Raw genomic sequence first — 10,534 nt, 5'->3', positions numbered from 1 at the left:
AATCTTGCCTATTCCCAAGGGGATGTGTGAATGACACGGTTGGATTACCCAAAACCCCTATTGATAACAATCCCATAATAAGGGGACACGATCTCTGCATCGACAAGACATGTCATTGGCCGTACCTCGAAATACGAAATGAGGCTGTAAAACGGTTCAGAATAATTATAAAGGCTAGAACATAATGTCTCGCCAAAAAAGTGGCCCATGGATGTGACTTATTTTTAAGTATTGTTAATTTTTACAACTTAGGGTTGTACGTGTTAAAGCAAGGCGGGACACAGCTCTTGTATGCGGAAAACTATGTTGAAGTATTCAGAAAATTGGAACCAACCTCGCAATGCTGAAGATAGTCCGCGCGCCGGATATGTCGTCATTGAAGCCTGGTTCAGGGGCTACTGAGGGAGTCCTGGACTAAGGGGTCCTCGGTCGTCCGGGCTATGTGATATAGGTCGGACTGATGGGCCGTGAAGATACAAGATAGAGGAACCTTCCCCGTGTCCGGATGGGACTCTCCTTGACGTGGATGGCAAGCTTGGCGTTTGGATTGAAGGAAATATGCCCTAGAGGCAATAATAAAGTTATTATTTATTTCCTTATATCATGATAAATGTTTATTATTCATGCTAGAATTGTATTAACCGGAAACATGATACATGTGTGAATACATAGACAAACTGAGCGTCACTAGTATGCCTCTACTTGACTAGCTCATTTATCAAAGATGGTTATGTTTCCTAGCCATGGACAAAAGAGTTGTCATTTGATTAACGGGATCACATCATTGAGAGAATGATGTGATTGACTTGACCCATTCCGTTAGCTTAGCACTTGATCGTTTAGTATGTTGCTACTGCTTTCTTCATGACTTATACATGTTCCTGTGACTATGAGATTATGCAACTCCCGTTTACCAAAGGAACACTTTGTGTGCCACCAAACGTCACAACGTAACTGGGTGATTATAAAGGTGCTCTACAGGTGTCTCCGAAGGTACTTGTTGGGTTGGCGTATTTCGAGATTAGGATTTGTCACTCCGATTGTCGGAGAGGTATCTCTGGGCCCTCTCGGTAATACACATCATTATAAGCCTTGCAAGCAATGTGACTAATGAGTTAGTTACGAGATGATGTATTACATAACGAGTAAAGAGACTTTCCGGTAACGAGATTGAACTAGGTACTGAGATACGGACGGTCGAATCTCGGGCAAGTAACATACCGATGACAAAGGGAACAACGTATGTTGTTATGCAGTTTGACCAATAAAGAACTTCATAGAATATGTGGGAGCCAATATGAGCATCCAGGTTTCGCTATTGGTTATTGACCAGAAACGTGTTTCGGTCATGTCTACATTGTTCTCGAACCCGTAGGGTCCGCATGCTTAAAGTTAGATGACAGTTATATTATGAGTTTATATATTTTGATGTACCGAAGGTAGTTCGGAGTCCCGGATGTGATCACGGACAGAACGAGGAGTCTCTAAATGGTCGATACATTAAGATTGGTATATTGGACGATTATATTCGGACACCGGAATAAGTTTTGGGGGTTATCGGATATATTCCGGAGTATCGAGGGGTTACCGGACCCCCCCCCCCCGGGGGGGGGGGGTTAATGGGCCACTTGGGCCCAAAGTGGAGAAGAGGAGGGGTGGCCAGGGCAGGCCGCGCGCCCCCTCCCCCTCTAGTCCGAATTGGACAAGGAGGGGGGCGGCGCCCCCCTTTCCTTCCTTCCCTCTCTCCCTTCCTTCCCCCTCTCCTACTTGGACAAGGAAAGGAGGGAGTCCTACTCCCGGTGGGAGTAGGACTCCCCTTGGCGCACCCTCCTCCTGGCCGACCGCCCCCTCCCCCTTGAACCTTTATATACAGGGGCAGGGGGCACCTCTAGGCACAACAATTGATCATTGATCTCTTAGCCGTGTGTGGTGCCCCCCTCCACCATAATCCACCTCGATAATATCATAGCGGTGCTTAGGCGAAGCCCTGCGTCGATAGAACATCATCATCATCACCACGTCGTCGTGCTGACGGAACTCTCCCTTGGCACTCGGCTGGATCGGAGTTCGAGGGACGTCATCGAGCTGAACGTGTGCAAGAAATCGGAGGTGTCGTGCATTTGGTGCTTGATCGGTCGGGCCGTGAAGACGTACGACTACATCAACTGTGTTGTGCTAACGCTTCCTCTTTCGGTCTACGAGGGTATGTGGACACACTCTCCCCTCTCGTTGCTATGCATCACCATGATCTTGCATGTGCGTAGGAAATTTTTTGAAATTACTATGTTCCCCAATAGTGGCATCCGAGCCTAGGATTTATGCGTTGATGTTATATGCACGAGTAGAACACAAGTGAGTTGTGGGCGATACAAGTCATACTGCTTTCCAGCATGTCATACTTTGGTTCGGTGGTATTGTTGGATGAAGCGGCCCGGACCGACATTACACGTACGCTTACGCGAGACTGGTTCTACCGACATGCTTTGCACATAGGTGGCTGGCGGGTGTCAGTTTCTCCAACTTTAGTTGAACCGAGTGTGGCTACGCCTGGTCCTTGAGAAGGTTAAACTAGCACTAACTTGACGAACTATTGTTGTGGTTTTGATGCGTAGGTAAGAACGGTTCTTGCTCAGCCCGTAGCAGCCACGTAAAACTTGCAACAACAAAGTAGAGGACGTCTAACTTGTTTTTGCAGGGCATGTTGTGATGTGATATCGTCAAGACGTGATGCTATATTTTATTGTATGAGATGATCATGTTTTGTAACCGAGTTATCAGCAACTGGCAAGAGCCATATGGTTGTCGCTTTATTGTATGCAATGCAATCGCCCTGTAATTGCTTTACTTTATCACTAAGCGGTAGCGATAGTCGTAGAAGCAATAGGTGGCGAAACGACAACGATGCTACGATGGAGATCAAGGTGTCGCACCGGTGACAATGGTGATCATGACAGTGCTTTGAAGATGGAGATCACAAGCACAAGATGATGATGGCCATATCATATCACTTATATTGATTGCATGTGATGTTTATCCTTTATGCATCTTATCTTGCTTTGATTGACGGTAGCATTATAAGATGATCTCTCACTAAATTTCAAGATAAAAGTGTTCTCCCTGAGTATGCACCGTTGCCAAAGTTCGTCGTGCCCAGACACCACGTGATGATCGGGTGTGATAAGCTCTACGTCCATCTACAACAGGTGCAAGCCAGTTTTGCACATGCAGAATACTCAGGTTAAACTTGACGAGCCTAGCATATGCAGATATGGCCTCAGAACACTGAGACCGAAAGGTCGAGCGTGAATCATATAGTAGATATGATCAACATAATGATGTTCACCATTGAAAACTACTCCATTTCACGTGATGATCAGTTATGGTTTAGTTGATTTGGATCACGTGATCACTTAGATGATTAGAGGGATGTCTATCTAAGTGGGAGTTCTTAAGTAATATTATTCACTGAACTTAAATTTATCATGAACTTAGTACCTAATAGTATTTTGCATGTCTATGTTGATTGTAGGTAGATAGCTCATGCTGTTGTTCCGTTGAATTTTAATGTGTTCCTTGAGAAAGCGAAGTTGAAAGATGATGGTAGCAATTACACGGACTGGGTCCGTAACTTGAGGATTATCCTCATTGCTGCACAGAAGAATTACGTCCTGGAAGCACCGCTAGGTGCCAGGCTTGCTGGAGATGCAACTGCAGACGTTGTGAACGTTTGGCAGAGCAAAGCTGATGACTACTCGATAGTTCAGTGTGCCATGCTTTACGTCTTAGAACCGGGACTTCAACGACGTTTTGAACGTCATGGAGCATATGAGATGTTCTAGGAGTTGAAGTTAATATTTCAAGCAAATGCTCGGATTGAGAGATATGAAGTGTCCAATAAGTTCTACAGCTGCAAGATGGAGGTGAATAGTTCTGTCAGTGAGCATATACTCAGAATGTCCGGGTATAACAATCACTTGATTCAACTGGGAGTTAATCTTCCGGATGATTGCGTCATTGACAGAATTCTCCAATCACTGCCACCAAGCTACAAGAGCTTTGTGATGAACTATAATATGCAAGGGATGAACAAGACTATTCCCGAGCTCTTCGCAATGCTAAAGGTTGCGGAGGTGGCAATCAAAAAGGAGCATCAAGTGTTGATGGTCAACAAGACCACCAGTTTCAAGAAAAAGGGTAAAGGGAAGAAGAAGGGGAACTTCAAAAAGAACGGCAAGCAAGTTGTTGCTCAAGAGAAGAAACCCAAGTCTGGACCTAAGCCTGAGACTTAGTGCTTCTACTGCAAACGGACTGGTCACTGGAAGCGGAACTGCCCCAAGTATTTGGCGGATAAGAAGGATGGCAAGGTGAACAAAGGTATATGTGATATACATGTTATTGATGTGTACCTTACCAGAGCTCGCAGCAGCACCTGGGTATTTGATACTGGTTTTGTTGCTAATATTTGCAACTCAAAACAGGGACTACGGATTAAGCGGACACTGGCTAAGGATGAGGTGACGATGCACGTGGGAAATGGTTCCAAAGTCGATGTGATCGCCCTCGGCACGCTACCTCTACATCCACCTTCGGGATTAGTTTTAGACCTAAATAATTGTTATTTGGTTCCACCGTTGAGCATGAACATTATATCTCGATCTTGTTTGATGCGAGACGGTTATTCATTTAAATCTGAGAATAATGGTTGTTCTATTTATATGAGTAATATCTTTTATGGTCATGCACCCTTAAAGAGTGGTCTATTTTTGATGAATCTCGATAGTAGTGATACACATATTCATAATGTTGAAACCAAAAGATGTAGAGTTGATAATGATAGTGCAACTTATTTGTGGCACTACCGTTTAGGTCATATTGGTGTAAAGAGCATGAAGAAACTCCATACTGATGGACTTTTGGAATCACTTGATTATGAATCACTTGGTACTTGTGAACCATGCCTCATGGGCAAGATGACTAAAACACCGTTCTTCGGAACTATGGAGCGAGCAACAGATTTGTTGGAAATCATACATACTGATGTATGTGGTCCAATGAATATTGAAGCTTGCGGCGGGTATCGTTATTTTCTCACCTTCACAGATGATTTAAGCAGATATTGGTATATCTACTTAATGAAACATAAGTCTGAAACATCTGAAAAGTTCAAAGAATTTCAGAGTGAAGTTGAAAATCATCGTAACAAGAAAATAAAGTTTCTACGATCTGATCGTGGAGGAGAATATTTGAGTTACGAGTTTGGTTTAAATTTGAAACAATGCTGAATAGTTTCGCAACTCACGCCACCTAGAACACCACAACGTAATGGTGTGTCCGAACGTCGTAATCACACTTTACTAGATATGGTGCGATCTATAATGTCTCTTACTGATTTACCGCTATCGTTTTGGGGTTATGCTTTAGAGACGGCCGCATTCACGTTAAATAGGGCACCATCAAAATCTGTTGAGACGACGCCTTATGAACTATGGTTTGGCAAGAAACCAAAGTTGTCGTTTCTTAAAGTTTGGGGCTGCGCTGCTTATGTGAAAAAGCTTCAACCTGATAAGCTCGAACCCAAATTGGAGAAATGTGTCCTCATAGGATACCCAAAGGAGACTGTTGGGTACACCTTTTATCAGAGATCCGAAGGCAAGACATTCGTTGCTAGGAATGGATCCTTTCTAGAGAAGGAGTTTCTCTCGAAAGAAGTGAGTGGGAGGATAGTAGAACTTGATGAGGTAACTGTACCTACTCCTTTATTGGAAAATAGTTCATCACACAAACCAGTTCCTGTGACGACTACACCAATTAGTGAGGAAGCTAATGATATTGATCATGAAACTTCAGATCAAGTAACTACCGAACCTCGTAGGTCAACCAGAATAAGATCCGCACCAGAGTGGTACGGCAATCCTATTCTGGAGGTCATGTTACTTGACCATGACGAACCTACGAACTATGAGGAAGCGATGATGAGCCCAGATTCCGCAAAATGGCTTGAGGCCATGAAATCTGAGATGGGGTCCATGTATGAGAACAAAGTGTGGACTTTGGTTGACTTGCCCAATGATTGGCAGGCCATTGAGAATAAATGGATCTTCAAGAAGAAGACTAACGCTGATGGTAATATTACTGTCTACAAAGCTTGACTTGTTGTGAAAGGTTTTCAACAAGTTCAAGGGGTTGACTATGATGAGACTTTCTCACCCATAGTGATGCTTAAGTCTGTCCGAATCATGTTAGCAATTGCCGCATTTTATGATTATGAAATTTGGCAAATGGATGTCAAAACTGCATTCCTGAATGGATTTCTGGAAGAAGAGTTGTATATGATGCAACCAGAAGGTTTTGTCGATCCAAAGGATGCTAACAAAGTGTGCAAGCTCCAGCGATCCATTTATGGACTGGTGCAAGCCTCTCGGAGTTGGAATAAACGCTTTGATAGTGTAATCAAAGCATATGGTTTTATACAAACTTTTGAAGAAGCCTGTATTTACAAGAAAGTGAGTGGGAGCTTTGTAGCATTTCTAATATTATATGTAGACGACATATTATTGATTAGAAATGATATAGAACTTCTGGATAGCATAAAACGATACTTGAATAAAAGTTTTCCAATGAAAGACCTCGGTGAAGCTGCTTACATATTGGGCATCAAGATCTATAGAGATAGATCAAGACACTTGATTGGACATTCACATAGTACATACCTTGATAAAGTTTTGAAAAAGTTCAAAATGGATCAAGCAAAGAAAGGGTTCTTGCCTGTAATACAAGGTGTGAAGTTGAGTTAGACTCAATGCCCGACCACAGCAGAAGATAGAGAGAAAATGAAAGATGTTCCCTATGCTTCAGCCATAGACTCTATCATGTATGCAATGTTGTGTACCAGAACTGATGTATGCTTAGCAATAAGTTTAGCAGGGAGGTACCAAAGTAATCCAGGAGTGGATCACTGGACAGCGGTCAAGAATATCCTGAAATACCTGAAAAGGACTAAGGATATGTTTCTCGTTTATGGAGGTGACAAAGAGCTAGTCGTAAATGGTTACGTTGATGCAAGCTTTGACACTGATCCGAACGATTCTAAATCGCAAACCGGATACGTGTTTATATTGAACGGCGGAGCTGTCAGTTGGTGCAGTTCTAAACAAAGTGTCGTGGTGGGATCTACATGTGCAGCGGAGTACATAGCTGCTTCGGAAGCAGCAAATGAAGGAGTCTGGATGAAGGAGTTCATATCCGATCTAGGTGTCATACCTAGTGCATCGGGTCCAATGAAAATCTTCTGTGACAATACTGGTGCAATTGCCTTGGCAAACAAATCCAGATATCACAAGAAGACCAAGCACATCAAGAGACACTTAAATTCCATCTGGGACCAAGTCCAGGTGGGAGACATAGAGATTTGCAAGATACATACGGATCTGAATGTTGCAGACCCGTTGACTAAGCCTCTTCCACGAGCAAAACATGATCAACACCAAGGCTCCATGGGTGTTAGAATCATTACTGTGTAATCTAGATTATTGACTCGAGTGCAAGTGGGAGACTGAAGGAAATATGCCCTAGAGGCAATAATAAAGTTATTATTTATTTCCTTATATCATGATAAATGTTTATTATTCATGCTAGAATTGTATTAACCGGAAACATGATACATGTGTGAATAAATAGACAAACTGAGCGTCACTAGTATGCCTCTACTTAACTAGCTCGTTTATCAAAGATGGTTATGTTTCCTAGCCATGGACAAAAGAGTTGTCATTTGATTAACGGGATCACATCATTGAGAAAATGATGTGATTGACTTGACCCATTCCGTTAGCTTAGCACTTGATCGTTTAGTATGTTGCTACTGCTTTCTTCATGACTTATACATGTTCCTGTGACTATGAGATTATGCAACTCCCGTTTACCGGAGGAACACTTTGTGTGCCACCAAACGTCACAACGTAACTGGGTGATTATAAAGGTGCTCTACAGGTGTCTCCGAAGGTACTTGTTGGGTTGGCGTATTTCGAGATTAGGATCTGTCACTCCGATTGTAGGAGAGGTATCTCTGGGCCCTCTCGGTAATACACATCACTATAAGCCTTGCAAGCAATGTGACTAATGAGTTAGTTACGAGATGATGTATTACATAACGAGTAAAGAGACTTGCCGGTAACGAGATTGAACTAGGTATTGAGATACCGATGATCGAATCTCGGGCAAGTAACATACCGATGACAAAGGGAACAACGTATGTTGTTATGCGGTTTGACCAACAAAGATCTTCATAGAATATGTGGGAGCCAATATGAGCATCCAGGTTTCGCTATTGGTTATTGACCGGAAACGTGTTTCGGCCATGTCTGCATTGTTCTCGAACCCGTAGGGTCCGCACGCTTAAAGTTACATGACAATTATATTATGAGTTTATATGTTTTGATGTACCGAAGGTAGTTCGGAGTCCCGGATGTGATCACGGACATAATGAGGAGTCTCGAAATGGTCGAGACATGAAGATTGGTATATTGGACGACTATATTCGGACACCGGAATAAGTTTTGGGGGTTATCGGATATATACCGGAGTACCGGGGGGTTACCGGAACCCCCCCGGGGGATGGGCCACTTGGGCCCAAAGTGGAGAAGAGGAGGGGCGGCCAATGCAGGCCACGTGCCCCTCCCCCCTCTAGTCCAAATTGGACAAGGAGGGGGGCGGCGCCCCCCTTTCCTTCCTCCCCTCTCTCCCTTCCTTCCCCCTCTCCTACTTGGACAAGGAAAGGAGGGGGTCCTACTCCCGGTGGGAGTAGGACTCCCCTTGGAGCACCCTCCTCCTGGTTGGCCGCCCCCTCCCCGTTGAACCTTTATATACGGGGGCAGGGGGCACCTCTAGGCACAACAATTGATCATTGATCTCTTAGCCGTGTGCGGTGCCCCCCTCCACCATAATCCACCTCGATAATATCGTAGTGGTGCTTAGGCGAAGCCCTGCATCGGTAGAACATCATCATCGTCACCACACCATCGTGCTAATGGAACTCTCCCTCGACACTCGGCTAGATCAGAATTCGAGGGACGTCATCGAGCTGAACGTGTGCAAGAACTCGGAGGTGTTGTGCGTTTGGTGCTTGATCGGTCGGGCCGTGAAGACGTACGACTACATCAACCGCGTTATGCTAACGCTTCCGCTGTCGTTCTACGAGGGTACGTGGACACACTCTCCCCTCTCGTTGATATGCATCACCATGATCTTGCATGTGCGTAGGAATTTTTTTGAAATTACTACGTTCCCCAACATGGATCACATACTTTCCTTCCTCTGTAACTGACTCTGTACAACCCTAGATCCCTCCCGTGTCTATATAAACCGAAGGGTTTAGTCCGTAGGGCAAGAATCACAATCATACACGCTAGACATCTAGGGTTTAGCCATTACGATCTCAAGGTAGATCAACTCTTGTAACCCTTATATTCATCATAGTCAATCAAGCAAGAAGTAGGGTATTACCTCCATTAAGAGAGCCAGAATCTGGGTAAACATCGTGTCCCCTGCCTCCTTGTTACCTTCAATCCTTAGACGCATAGTTCGGGATGCCCTACCCGAGATCTACCGATTTTGACACCGACACCTACCTTTGAAAAAACTTACAAGCTGCTCTGAAGAAAATGTCATGCGAATATGAAGAAACTGCCAGCAAAAACGTTCGCAAATGCCTTATCTCCCAGCGAATGTTCATCAGCTAATGCGATCATACACGTACACCATCTGACCTACTCGATCCTACACGTACACTCTCCGACCTAATCGATCCTACACGGATAAATAGTAGATCACGCATGTACTACCTCCTTTTCGGTTTGCAGGGCTCAATTGAAAAAACGACCTACTCGATCCTACACGAATAAATAGCGGATCACGCATGTACTATCTCCTTTCCGGTTTGCAGGGCTTAATTCAAAAATGTCACCAACCTGCTTATGCATTGAATTCCATTGACCGCGATGATCGTTGCGTTTCCCGCAACACGCCGGTTCGCCTACCTTCCGCCTATAAATATTGTTTCCCGGACTTCTCCGGCGGCACCATCACCCAACTCTCCCTATCCTCATAAGCCCCCACCAGCCCGACGTCGCTCTCCACTTATCCTCGCTCTCGCCATGTCCGCCATGCCCCCGTCCATCCATGAGAGGCAACACCGAAGGCCGTCACCGCTGGAACTTGTGTTCGGTTTTTCACCAGAAGACAGATGGAGGGAGGAGGCATTCTATCGTTCTTTAGATGGCAATGCGGAGTATGAGGAGTTGTTGGAGCGCGACCGCCTGGCTGAGGAGCAGTGTATCGCCGATTTGCGCCGCCAGCGGGACATGGAGCAGCAGTGCACCGACGCTCTGAGTCGCGAGTAGAGCGCCAGCAACTGGGCCGACTATGTGGAGGCCGGCGCCCGACAAATAGCCCTGGAGGATGTCGGGCACACACGCGTTCGTGACGCTGAATTTTACTACCATCTCGTTAAGTGGGTTTCCCACTTAGAAGCAGAAGCTTC

This window comes from Triticum dicoccoides, chromosome 3B (genome assembly GCF_002162155.2).
Source record: "Triticum dicoccoides isolate Atlit2015 ecotype Zavitan chromosome 3B, WEW_v2.0, whole genome shotgun sequence".
Classification (NCBI taxonomy): Eukaryota; Viridiplantae; Streptophyta; class Magnoliopsida; order Poales; family Poaceae; genus Triticum; species Triticum dicoccoides.
Note: the sequence above shows the minus strand (reverse complement) of the source record.